The sequence below is a fragment of the Kogia breviceps genome, chromosome 18 (assembly GCF_026419965.1).
Source record: "Kogia breviceps isolate mKogBre1 chromosome 18, mKogBre1 haplotype 1, whole genome shotgun sequence".
Lineage (NCBI taxonomy): Eukaryota > Metazoa > Chordata > Mammalia > Artiodactyla > Physeteridae > Kogia > Kogia breviceps.
In genome coordinates this window covers 18240269-18254607 of record NC_081327.1, presented here as the reverse complement: position 1 = coordinate 18254607, position 14339 = coordinate 18240269, and positions in this window count along the sequence as shown.

Sequence of the window (14339 nt, the reverse complement as noted above, 5' to 3'; positions counted from 1 at the left end):
TACTCCAATAAAGGTGTTTAAAAAAAAAACAAAAAACTGACACAGGTCTTGACATCATCTCAAACATGCTTCCCTGTTCTTGGCCACATTGGCTCTGGCTTCATGAAACAGCCATGATGTTGTCCCTGCCCTCTTCTGGTTCTGATTCTTCTGACACTCTGTGCCTTGATGTCAAAGCCCTCCTCGTATTCACTGGTCCCTGTGACTTTCATTGTATCCCCTCCTCAAACCCCCAATCAATGCCTTCAGAACACAAACAAGCAAACTCCCCATGGTAATCACAACGGCCATCTGGACAGACCCTCTTCTTTTCCTCCCTCATTTTTACATCAACCTAAGGGGTTGCAATCATCAGAACATTTTTGCAAATAACAGATGCAAAAATCTCTTGTGACCTAAAATCATCATGGCTTGCTCAAGACTGTCCTGGTTTCGGAATGGAAGTCCCATTTCCCAGGAAAACCCTTGGTCCTAGTCAAACCAGGACGGATGGTCACCCTACCCAGCAGTCCCACATCTAACGATTTGCTCTAAGAAAATAATCATAGGTGTGTGTCAAGATTTAGCCATTAAGCTTTTGCCAGAGCATTATTTATAATATTGAAACATTGCAAATGAGCTCAGCATCAAGCAATAAGTTTCTCTCTTTGCATACAGTAGGCTGTACTGCTGCCATGACAAGGAATGTGCTATAGGAACTTCTGGAGACTTGGGGAAGAGGGAAGAGGATGCATAATATACGCATATATAATGCAGATTTATGTAAATGCACATATTCTACATAGGTAGAGTATGCATAGTACTTAGGGCTCTGGAGCCAAACCAGCTAGAGAAATCCTGGCTTCACTGCTTGCTAGCTATGTAATATAGGGCAAATTACTTAACTCTACCACACCCCGGTCCCCTCCTCTGTGAATGTGGGTAATATCAGCCACTGCCTTGTCAGACAGGAGTGAGGATTTAATGAGTTAACACACGTAAAGCATTTGGAACAAAGACCAGCCCAGAACAGGTACATCACAAAATAATCACTGCTGCTGCTAGAGAAAGTGTTTGCTGAGTCTGTGTGATGTGCCAGGCTCCAGGTTAAGCTACTGTGACTTTGTTTCTCACCGAGTCTCCATAAACTGGTGTCAAAAGTTGCCAAAAGTCTCAGGCCAGTGAGTGGTCAGCCAGGATTCAAACATGGGCTCTCTGACTCTTACAGTCAGTACTGAGAGCAAGCAGCTGGCCCCTGGTCAGTACCTTGAGACATGGCTGTCATTAGGTGTACACAGGTAGACGCAGCTCTGGATGGAAGTGTACCTGTTGGTCTGAATCTCACCTCTGCTGGGAGTCGTTAGCACTGGGACAGCATGAAGAGAGAATGATAACTTAAAATTGGACCCCTGGTTGCCAATCAAAATGTTTTTAGGAAGATGCTACCATCAGTCAGAATGAAAGCAATTTTTTAACTTTATTTTTTATTTTTTAAATTTTATTGGAGTACAGTTGATTTACAATGTTGTGTTAGTTTCAGGCGTACAGCATAGTGATTCAGTTATACATAGACATATATTCATTCTTTTTCAGAGTCTTTTTCCATACAGCTTACTACAGAATATTGAGTAGAGTTCCTGTGGTATGCAGTACGTCTTTGTTGGTTATCTACTTTATGTATAATAGTGTGTGTATGTTAATCCCAAATTCCTAATCCCCCCCCCCAAACGTTTCCCCTTTGGTCACAGTAAGTTTGCTTTCGAAGTCTGTGAGTTTGTTTCTGTTTTGTAAATAAGTTCATTTACATCACTTTTTAAAAAAATTAGATTCCACATGAGTGATATCTTTCTCTGTCTGACTTCCTTCACTTATCATACGAAGTGAAACCAATGTTTTAACGTGGACAAAAAAGGCAGACCATCACATGCCTGACAATGAAACTACAGGCGGTAGAAACTCCCAGGTCCTTAGGAATAAAGGAAGGAATTTCACAGTTAGGAGAGCTCTGGGTGTCTAACTCAGGGAGGACTTTCTTTTAGTACCAAACATGTATCTGCCCAAAGCTTCCAACTGGTTTTCAAGAGAACACCCTTGTCTTCAAAGAATACATGTCTGAATTAAGGTGGGGGTAAGTTTATTTAAAAGTTTAATCAAATAGGAAAAGCAGACCAAGCCGTAATATACTTTGATGTACTTCAAAGATAGGCAGTCAATCATAAAAGTGTTTGAAGATATCAAGATCACCAATGTGGGTTTTGAAAAAACAACACTCCCACAAAGCTGGGCATTACCACTTATGGCCAAGCGTAACTGAACGTGAAGGAAGCATAGATTCAGTATGTATGTGTATATATATATATATATAGAGAGAGAGAGAGAGAGAGAGAGAGAAAGAACTGATTCAGTTTGCCGTACACCTGAAACTAACAGTGTTGTAAATCAATTATACCCTAATAAAAATTTTAAAAAGAGAAAGCATAGATTCAAATTTTGATAACTTCATGATTTACAAGAATAAGTCAGAATGAAATGGAATGGATAAATGAAAATCTTATTCCTGAGTCAAAACATTTTTCTTTCCATTTAACGTGGTGTCCTCCTCTCCCGATAAAGAACCTATGGTGTTTCTTCTGACTGATGGTGACATTAAACATAGGGGAGAATGTGTGTGTGTGTGTGTGTGTGTGTGTGTGTGTGTGTGTGTGTGTGTATGAAATATTATACTATACTGTAGTATATATTTATTAATTATATATTATATTATCTCTTACCGTATATATATCAAATGGTTTAAAACAAAAAAAAGTAATAATTATATTTGGGTAGCCGGTTATAGATGTTTTCAAATTTTTCTTTGTCTCTTTCATCTGAATTTTCTACATTATCCTCAATGACAATGCCCTATTTTAGCAGTAAGCAAACTCACACAGAAGAATGCAAAAATATCTGAAGCCAAACCTAGGCGGTCCAAAGCCGTCTGTTTCTAGTTTCTATGCTAAGCCCAACTTACACATTCACAGAACACTATTCCTGTTACATGCATGCAGTAATGTTTCATCAGAATTGCATCTGGAGTCACATCCCTGGCCACTGGGCTGTCAGGGATGAAGATGGGTGCTTCGAAATTCTGGGGGACGGGCTACCTATTGAGCTGTAGGTAGTGTCTGCATTTTGTTACCCGTTGTGACAGCTGCCAATGTGTGAGTGAATGTGAAATGTCAAGTTCTCTGGCACCATTCCTGGAAGAATCTGTAATTTACTGGCTCCGTCATGTCACTCTCTGAAGTATTGCCTGGGAGACAGGCTATGACCCACCCAGGATCTTGGCGGAGTTTTCTTTGGGGTCCTTTGAAGGCCACTTTCCCATCAGGGTACTTTGGTGGGGACCTTCCCACCCATTTCCTCTGGCTTCAGATTTCTCCTTGGGAAGTGAAAGGGGTCTTTGGCACCTTCCTGGTTTTTTTATGCCTGTATTTCTGGGTGAAATCCCATGAAGGCACAAAGTGTGGAGCGGAGGATGCTGTTCGCCCCATCCTATTTTAAACCATGATAAGGTGGCAGGAGCCTTCGACGATCAGGAAGGAAGAGACGCCTAGGGAGTGGCAGGAGTGAGCAGAGCTGACTCCAAAAAGGCTTTGGTATTTGCTGGAGGACTCACAGACAGCGTGCCTGCCAGTTCCTTTTTTATTTTTTTTATTTTTTAATACCAATTCAGTCACCTGAGCTAACCTAAGGCAATGTGGGGGTTACTGGGTTTTTTTTTTTCATTGCTGCAAATGAAATGCATAATTAAAAGTCATTAATTAAAAACTGACACTGGATTGTCTGAGTACATCTGATCAAACAAGTCACCCCAAAACGTAGGGAAAGCAGCAGATACTTCCATAGGTGAACATCACAGACCTCTCATTTAGGAGGTGTGTTCATATCCAGTGCCTGACAGGGTGCCTACAAACGGTGGGAACTGGGACTACTCCTTGGTCCCCAAACCTGTGTGTTCTGGGGTCGAGGGAATGCAGATAGGAAACCCGCATGTTTCAAACAGCCACCTCCCATGCAAAGAATCACCCTGCTCACACATGAATGACTGGTCAGCTTGGTAAAACAACGGGATGATGGCCCAGCAGGAGAATGGAAGACTGGGATGGGAGTGGAGTGAGTTATGAATTTAGAGTCTAAACACAGGTTGTCACACACCAGTCTGAGTGGGTGTGCTTGACATGAATTAGTGTATTTCCATTGTGAGTAACTGATTCAACCCAAAACATCCAGATGCACCTCATTATTTAATAGAATCTCAAGCATCTTCAGCCCTGATCTTAAATACTGAACTCAGATTTCTTTTGAAGGCATCCTCTTGGGTGCTCCATCAACACTTTAGTCAGCCTGCCCATGACCAAACTCATTGGCTGCTGACCTGTTGATGGAAGAAGGAAACCAGAGCATCGTCTCTGAGCCCTCCCTTTCACTCCCCATCTCCAACACCAGTAAATGTCAAGTTCACAGAGCAGTCAGGGTGCTCCTGGACCTTCTGCAATCCCGCCTATAGATTATCTCGTCTCCAATCGGCCCTCCATGCTACCACCAGAGATGGCGTTCTAAACATGGGCTGGCACGTACCACCCTCTTCCTTGGAAGTGCCTACTGACTGTCTGTTGGCTGTTGGATAAGTCCCACAGATTTTACTGTGCCCTTCCAGGACTTTCTTGATACTCTAGCCTGGTAATGTTTGAGTCCTGCTGCTATAGCATCCCCCTGCAGACCTGACAACACAACCGTGATAGAAAGCTCACCGTGAAGGAGCTGCATTATTTGAACTTGAGGAGCCCATCTGGGCAAAGGTGTGGATGAGGGGGAAGTGCCTTTCCCTGTCATTGTTCATTCCTCACGATCTTGTTCTCTCGAGGCTCAGCTCCTGTTCGCAGGCTGCATTCGTGCTGTCCCAGCCTGGGCATCACCACCCTACAGAAGGACCATCCTCTGCGGCTGGTGTTCTCTTGTTTAGTTACCTGGCAAGACTGAGCATCTTTAGGGTAGGGACCAGTGGTTTTGGGTCTTGTCATCATGCTGGAGACTCAAGAAATGCTTGTGAATTCCTCACAAAACTGAAGCAATTATTTGGTCAACATAAACAGGAAAAGGTTCTAACCCTCAAGCATGTTGCCAGCTGAAGCTATATTCTAGAATGAAAACCTCTGGATATTTGCCTCCCCTTTCTTACTTGCTCACCTGGGCCCAGAGAGGCTGCTGTAAATCCCAAGTCTTCGGAGAAACTTGAAACTGTCAGCCTGTGGCTCCGTCAATCACATGCCTTTTGCAGGGGCTCAAATTCATTAGGAGGGTAAAAAAGGCTTTAAGAAAATGTTGTCAGAAAGAATCAATCAATTTAAACATTTAAAAGTAAAATGTGCAGCAGTCTCTATGGTGGGGTTTTCATAATGCAGGGTGTTCCCTCCTGGTCAGGAGCTGGAGTCCGGGAACGTGAGGCTGTCCTTCTGAGGCTCGGCTGCTCCTGGGGAAGAGGAAGGGGAGGAGGAGGAGGTGGCAGCTCAGGAGCCAGAGGTGCTGAGGCTGCAGGAGAATGGGCTGTGTCCAGCTGTGGCTGCTGCATGCCTCACATTCCTATAAAGGAATGACATTGGTTCAGGTCCTTTAAGGGTCATGGTGTAAAATGATCATTTGGTCCTGATTTCTGGCTGGCATTGGGTTTTCTTCTACAGATTCTTCTTTGAAAGAAGGAAGAAAGGGAGAAAGGAGAAAAGAAGAAAGGGCTGGAGGGACCTTCACTATTTGCGTTTTAATGCCATTGTGGGCCTTTTTGGACTTGATCTTCAGCGTGGCCCTCCAGGCTAGTTACTGTTATCTTCATATTTGCTGTTCAGAGATGTTATATAACTTGCTAAGGACATGCAGCTGGTCTCAAGGCAACCTTAGAACCCATTCTGACTTCTATCACATTTTTTGAAAGGACAAAAAGGAAGACAAAAAGACCATCAAATCAAAGTGGAAACACTCTCTTTAGCACGGGGTAACTTTCCAGATATAATGGGGCAGAACAGACCATCTTTGAAAGCGAGTTTGGGGGTGGGAGGTGAGGAGGTGGCCGGGGGAGAAGATGTGCAAGGAAAGGGTGGGTGGGGTGTGATGGCTGTGGCTTCAGCCAATGGTCTTGTTGCCCAGGTCAACAGCTATGGAATCTCTAGAATGGCTCTTCTTGGGTGAAAGTTAATACATCCAAGACCAAATTATAGTTTGAGGTGAAAGGACAATTTATTGAAACTTCAGAATAAAACCCAACCAATGGAGTGAAAAATTATTAAGTGGTTTCTTCTTATATTCATCTCTTGGGACCTGAAATCTTGACATGTTAGCCAACCAGACAGCTGCCTGCCTGGGGAGACTTCAAGGGCTTTCGAGAGTACCCTGTTCTGTTTCCCTATCCTAAAGGACTCTCTTAAATACCTCCCCTGCCAACTGAAACTGAACCACTGGAATTGATTTCAGCCTCGGACTTTTACTTTTGCTCACATGCAAACACCCTCAGCAACAAATAACCCACAAGTGTCAATGAGTTTCTCAAAGTAGGAAAGTAGGCTTGGAGAGAAGAATATTAGACATAAAGGAAAGAGAAGGAGGAGACAATGACATCATTGGCTGAAAGAGTGGGGGTTGGGAGGACCAAAACCTTTTTTTTTAATTAAAAAAAAAATAAAATTACATTCTTCACAGCTTATTGTGAGACAAACAATAGAGCTTCTAGGCAAGTTATTTTCAAGGACTGACATATGGGAAAACTGTCCAATACAGAGCAACAGGGAAGGGCTGGACATGCCTTCCTCTCCTATCACGCTGCTACCTTTGGGAATGGCACCTTTCCCCTTGACACTGTTGGGGTGTCCAAGGGATTCCAAGCCTGCGTGGTTGTTTGCGTCTCTCCTTTGATCTCATGGGGATGTGGCACAGCACCTGTTTGTTTTTGTGGGGAGGCAGCAGGGACAGTCAAATATCTACAATATTTAAAATTAAAATTGAAGTGAATTAAAATTATTTAAATCACTCACTCCTTTATTTTATTGTTTGAAAAATTTCCATAATAGCTAGAAATCTCATTGGTTATTTCATGCATCAAAGCACACATATGTACACACACACACCCACACGCACACATACACATCCAAGGAAATTTATTCTGAGAATTGGCTCAGATGTTTATGGAGGCTGAGAAGTCCCCTGGTCTACCGTCTGTAAGCTTGAGAGCCAGGAAACCCACGTGTAATTCAGTTCTAGTCTGAAGGCCTCAGAATTGGGGGACTAAAGGTATAAGTCCTGGTCTGAGACCGAAAGCCTGAGAGAGGAGTGTCTGTGTCCTAGGGCAGCAGAAGATGGATGTCACAGCTCCAGAAGACAGAGCAGATTGGCCCTTTCTCTACATTTTTATTCTTTTCGGACCCTCGATGGACTGGATGATATGCACGCACACTGCTGAGGGTGATCGTCTTTCCTCCCTCTACTGATTCCAATGCTAACCTCTTCTGGAGACATCCTCATGGACTCACCCAGAAATCACGTTTTACCAGCTTTCTGGGCAACACTTAGCCCAGAGGCACATAAAATTGGCCATCACACCGTGGCAGCCCAGGAAGAAGTGGTCAGCCCTTCCATTCCCTCACCCTCACCCCACGCCTTCCCAAAGCCTCATCTTTTGCAGGCTAAATAACTCATTCCAGAAACCCAGTCACCGTTTCTTAAACACAGGGTAGGTGACCATAGCCTTCTGTGAACATCATGGTTTGAATAAACAAACACTGTCTGTTCACTTTCCATTGTGGTTCTCTCCTTCCTACACTATCCTCATAAGCACCAGAGGAACCTTCCCAGAGGGGCAGAGGGGCAGTCCTCAAATAACCACACCCCACCAGGCCTGGGGACATGGCCTTCGGCACATACATTTCATCTAGCAAATATCCTCCCATGCCTGTTCTCCCTTGCTAAGTGGACTCTGAGGTCCTTAAGGAAGGCTTTATCCATCTTTGTTCTAGCAGCATCTCCTATGACTCAGGTACACAGCTAAAAGCTCAACAACTCTTTGTTGAATAAATGAATGAATGAATAAAGCATTCAAATAGGAATAAAAATTATGTAACCGATGTGAAAGGAAAGCCATTCCTATAACTGAAGTTACTTTCCCTTAGGGAAAATTTAAAGGATTAAGGATGTAATTATTGACCAATTATAGAGATAACCTAGCGATAGTCTTGGTTTCTATCATTTGGGAATTACTTTTAGTTCCTATTGGTGAAGTAGTAAACGGGAGGTCCAAAGTATTTTCATTTTTTTTGTTCTTAAAATCTGAAGCAGTTGCCAAAATTGGAAACAAAAAATTAAATAAAAGTTTGAATTTCCAACTTTTTTGGAAAATCTGGAAGACGTAGCCAACCATTTCTTCCTGGCAAAGGTTGGCTGGAGCTGAGTAGCAGCTACGGCTTTCGAAGGGGCCCCACCTGCCCCGGAGCACTCTGGGTAGTTCCCATCTGTTCGGAGAGGGGTCTGCACTGCGACTCCTCTCTGTGGTCCATGTGCACCACTTAACACTGAGCAAAAGTGAGACAAGCTCTTCCATTCATTTTGGGCCATGGATGCTTGTGAGAAGCTCCAGCTCTAAAACCCCTCGATTCTGTGTCTTGTCCTTAGGATGCCTGGGAATCACCAGCAGAGGCCAGCAACACGGAAGCTAGCAAAATCTTGCTAACTAAACTCTGCTTATTAATTCCATTCTCGAATGTTTACTTTGAGGCAGGTTTTACTTGTAAATAAATCATAGCACATCAAGTTCAGTTTTGTTTTGAGAACTGTTGAGACTTTCTCAAGACTAGCCCCAAGCATGAAGCCAAACTCCCGAAACAAGGAAAGCACCACGGCTCTACCCTTTCCCCGTCCCCACTCCCTGACCTTGCCAGTACTTTCTGCATGTGTAGATGGAACCATCCTGGGTTTTTACCATGCCTCCATCCCTCATCTGCCAAGCTCTGCCAGGAGCCATTTGGGCTAGTTTGCAGAGAACCCAGAACAGCATCTAGGTCTGGTGGCAGGTGTGTGACTGTAGCTCCATGGTGTGGTCTCACTGTGAGACTCCAAGGATAAGGAGGCAGAGGACCCCGCACCACCTCTGCAGTCAGGGATGCCTTCCTGAAGCTCGGTTCTGGAGAAAGGCAGGCACTCTATGGGGCTCTCGGCATGGCCTGTGGTTTGCGGGCACTGTATACATCAGATGGCCAAGACCACCAGTGTTTCACTTGATGCTGCTGGACTGCTTGCAAGGTGTTTTCTTTGAGATTCCTTCCCTCATTCGTTGAGCAGAGGGGTAAGTCAGGGAAAGCTTTTATGGGGTGGCTGTGTTTCCGAATGTTCCTCTGTGATTGACAGCTCTGCCTTCAGCTTCCCATTATGGCACCTGCAGATAATGAGATATCTTGAAACCAGAATTTCCAGCTCCTGAGCCTGCCAGGAATATTATCATCAGTGTTCTAGCCAGCCATTCCTACTGCACACATGACCTCTACAAATTTGAAATGTCAAAACACAGCCAGGAGCTGAAACCAAGGCCACTCTAGTCCAAGTGGCTACTGGCTCTTGAATGTCCAGGAAGGAGTCTTTTATCTCAGGAGAATTATGGCTTGCCAGAAAATAGTGATCTTTTCATTAACCTATATATATTTAGAATGTAGATAATGTCTGTCTTTCATCATTCTCATAGCCTGTGTGTGGGGAGACAAGAGGGCTGGGAGCCTCAGCGTTTCCCCAGTGAATCTGGGTCCGTTTGGGAGCTAAATCAGACCATTAAATCTCTTTGTCCTTGGTGACAGTGGGGGCCTTAATTTTATAGATACTATCACTACTTAGATTTTTTAAAATTAATTTTTATTGGAGTACCGTTGAGTTCAATGTTGTGTTAGTTTCAGGTGTATAGCAAAGTGAATCAATTATACATCTACACGCATCCATTCTTTTTTAGATTCTTTTCCCATATAGATCACTACAAAGTATTGAGTAGAGTTCCCTGTAGTATACAGTTATAACTACTTAGATCTCGTTATGTTAGTCAAGAGGCTAAAAGTGGAGGGCACTTGATCCTAAAATTGGAATTTTAATCTTTTACAGGTCTCCTCTCTTCTATCTCCCTTCCACGTGGGCTGTGAGCTTAGAGCTCTCAATGCTGGATGGTTTGTACTCACCTCTCTGAACCCTGAGCCACTGGTTTGAGTGTTCACCATGTCAGGTGCTCCATGTCAAGGGAATTAAGCCTTCCAGGGATCTGCAGCATACAGGGGGCTGGGCTGACAGTGATATTATCATGAACATGGGAATGCAGAGCATAGGGTGATGAATGGGTGGACAAGGGTAGGAGAAGATATTCAGAGAGCACACTATCTGAGTTGGGCCTCAAGGGACAGGCAGGACTTTCTGCCAGGCTTGAACTAGATGGGAGTAGGGGTCATGGGTGAGCAGACTTTACTTACAGATGGATCTGTAAGAACAAGGACCCAAAGGTGTAGAGGCACATAGCACATACAGGAGCCAGCAAGCACTGTGGTGGGCCTGCCTCTCAGAGTGTCTGGGCACAGTAGCCTGCTTGGTTAGACAGGCTTGGACCACAGCCAGAAGGGCCGGGCCTTCCCCCCAAAGCCTGCAGTGACAGTTCTTCCTACATTTCTCCTCTTTCCTCCTCTTCATATTGTTGATGAACCAATGCTTCTCTACTCTCAATCCATGCTGGGCCTGACCTTTCACTTGTGTTCTAGACACATGAGCCAGTTTTAACCACTTAAAAATATTTTTTAGATATAATTGACTTATAACATTGTATCAGTTTCAGGAGTACAACATAATGATTTGATATTTGTACATATTGCAAAATATCACCACAGCAAATCCAGTTAACAGCCACATTTTTTTTGTGTGTGTGTGGTACGCGGGCCTCTCACTGTTGTGGCCTCTCCCGTTGCGGAGCACAGGCTCCGGACGCGCAGGCTCAGCGGCCATGGCTCACGGGCCCAGCCGCTCCACGGCACGTGGGATCCTCCCGGACCGGGGCACGAACTCGCGGCCCCCACATCGGCAGGCGGACTCTCAACCACTGCGCCACCAGGGAAGCCCAACAGCCCCTTTTGAAAGTGCTTCATCCCCCAGTCACAGTGGTTGGTTCAGGATGGACTATGACCCAAATTGGGCCAACGGGAATCAGCCCTGTAATTCTGGCTTTCATGAGCGAGGTACGCTGTTTCCACTAGGATTTCTAAGCAGGTAGAATGTAAGCTGGCGGTCATCCGGGCACTGCTTGGAGAGAGCCTGCCTATGGGTGATGTTATCATGGGGGAACAAAGATCAAAGAGTTGGAGAAAGGGTTCTAATGGCATCATTTGGCACCTAACATCAGCCATGTCTGAAGCTGGCTCCCCCACTCCTAGATTTTACATTGGCAGAGGATATATTTTTATTTATTTGTTAGATCAAACAAGTTTGAGTTGAAATTCTGTCTCTTGAAGCCTCAGAGAAGCATAACTTATATAATGGCAAATCCTGGCATAGTTAATAATTCTATTCTCACCATAGAGATTTTGAGGGTGGCCCACTGGTTCCTTAGTCAGATGAAAGGAAATTGGGATGGAGGTCTGTTCAAACAGGTGATGGCTACACCTGCACATCTTTCCAGGCACCTGACCACCTCTCCACTTACCTGGTCTCTCTCTAAGTCCCCAGGCACCATCTGACAGGTGCAAAGACACATCCCCCGCCTCCACAGTGTGGATCTGCCCCTGCTCACCAGAGAAGGTCCTCCGGGAGACCAAAACCAAGGACTGCTGAAGCAGAAAACCTGGACAACGTGCTCCAAGTAAAGCTGCTTGACTGACGAGATCAAAATGGCACTAGTGCTCCAGCCGAACTCCAGGCCCCATGGACACATCAGCATGGGATGACCCGGAAGGTGAAGCCACCCTGGGGAGAAGGTCCTACTCCAGGGAGCCCTGGCCACCAGCTGGGGTTTGGGGGCCTTCGTCCTATTCCCTTTTGGTGTCTCCGTCTCCATGAGGATGGAGCAGCGGCCCTCCTGCTGGACTGGGAAGTAGAGACGGCTGAGGGTCTGCAGCCAGGAGGCATCTTTGGCCCAGAGGGTTTCTTTCTTGTCAGGCCAAGGAGGTTGAGAGTAGGTCAGAGAGGGTTTTCCACACTCCCTTCCCCAACCTCGGCAACAGCCAAATGTATCCTAAATACAAGGGTCAGTAGCTGCAGAAGACTGGAGAGTTGTATTCTGTGTCTCAGAAGCCCAATGTCCTTCCCCACACCCGCCCCAAACACAGACACACACACGACAGAAAGACACATACACACACACACACACACACACATAGACACACAGGCATACACAGATACACAGAAAACAAACACGCATCCACACACATAGACATACAGACACACAGATACACACAGACACACACAGATACACAGACTGAAAGACACACACGCAGACACACAGATACACAGACACACACATACAGACACCCACAGACACCCACAGATATACAAATACACACACAGACACACAGATACACAGACATAAACACACATAGCCACAGACACACACACAAACACAGAGATACACACGCAGGCACACAAATACACAGACGCACACAGATACACAGACACACCCACAGACACACACAGATATACAAATACACACACAGACACACAGATACACAGACATAAACACACATAGACACACACACAAACACACAGAGATACACACGCAGGCACACAAATACACAGACACACACAGATACACAGACACACACACAGACACACACATACAGGCACCCACAGACACACACAGATATACAAATACACACAGACACACAGATACACAGACATAAACACACATAGCCATAGACACACACACAAACACACAGACACACACAGATACACAGACACAAACACACAGAGATACACGCACAGACACAAATACACAGACACGCACAGATACACATACACACATACACAGATACACAAACACAGAGACACAGACGCACAGACACACACAGACATGCACACACACAGACACACAGACACAGACACACTGCTTTCTAAAGACACAAAAGGGTTCACCAGGGCCAATTCGTTCAACTCAGCCACCTGGTCCGCTGGGCCTAACCACGCATGTATCGCCACTGAGTAACTGATATCACCCCAGGGTCCCCGGAAAGTTTTTCCTTTTCTTTTTTCCTTTCCTCTCAATGGTGTCTGAGGACCAAGAGAAACTTGCAGTAACCCAAACAGGCCTCACACGGTAAGATTAAAAATATCTCTAGAAAGGTACACAAATGGACTCACAAACAAAACAAATCATTCCCTGTCAGCTGCTTTCTCCCCGCTCAAAGATCTGCCGGGTCTTGGGCAGTCCAGGCCAGGCTGGGAAGCCAGCAGAGCCCGTGCACAGAGTGACAGTAGAGCCAGGCGGCCGGTGGGATGTGTGCCTGTGGCGCTGGACGGCCACGGGCAGGGCTGGGTGGAGAAAATGGCCACCCTGTCGCCGGGCCCTCGTGTGTGGCCCCGTCAGGAAGTAGCTGCGCTCCGGCCGGCCTGGCTGGCTCCCGCTAAGTACTAATGCCGCTGTGGCAGTGGGGGACGGGAGATGAGAGACAGAACGGGGCAGCTGCAAATGAAAATCACCCTGGGGAAGGTTACAACTAGATAAAGTTTTCGACAATAAGATTCCAGAGACTGCTGACGGGAGCAAAGCTCAATATTTTAGTCTCAGTACAAATGTGCTTCAATCTTATACAACTCCCATGCAGCATTGCCCACAGCTGCACGCTGTAAACAACAAACAAATCTATTTCCATCAGCCCTGCTGATGCCAGGAGAAAAGTGCCTGAGCATAAGACATGCACAGATGCAAACCCTCACCTGAGCCTGGTGCTGCCCTCCATTTGGCCTCTCTAACTTAATATCGTTGTTACAAAGCTATTGGTCTCCTGGTAGCAAGCTGGCTCAACGCAGCGCCTCTTCTTCCAGCTAATCTGACAACTCCGATCCAAGAAGCATCAAGGGCCCAATTAAGAAGACACATCTTATCAAGGAGCTTATTTTGCATAACAGAATACAAATGACGAATAAAAATTTAATGTTTAATAACTTAGTACAAAGAGGGCTGTTGATATAGAATGCCTGGAATTTTTATGGAGGCTGTCAGACTTGTGATAAAACTGTTATATAGGAACACTTGGCAAAAAACAGCGTAGAATTTTTCAGTAATGGTGTGTGCATGATATTGCATTAATTCTTGATAGAGAACTAACTGTAAGCCT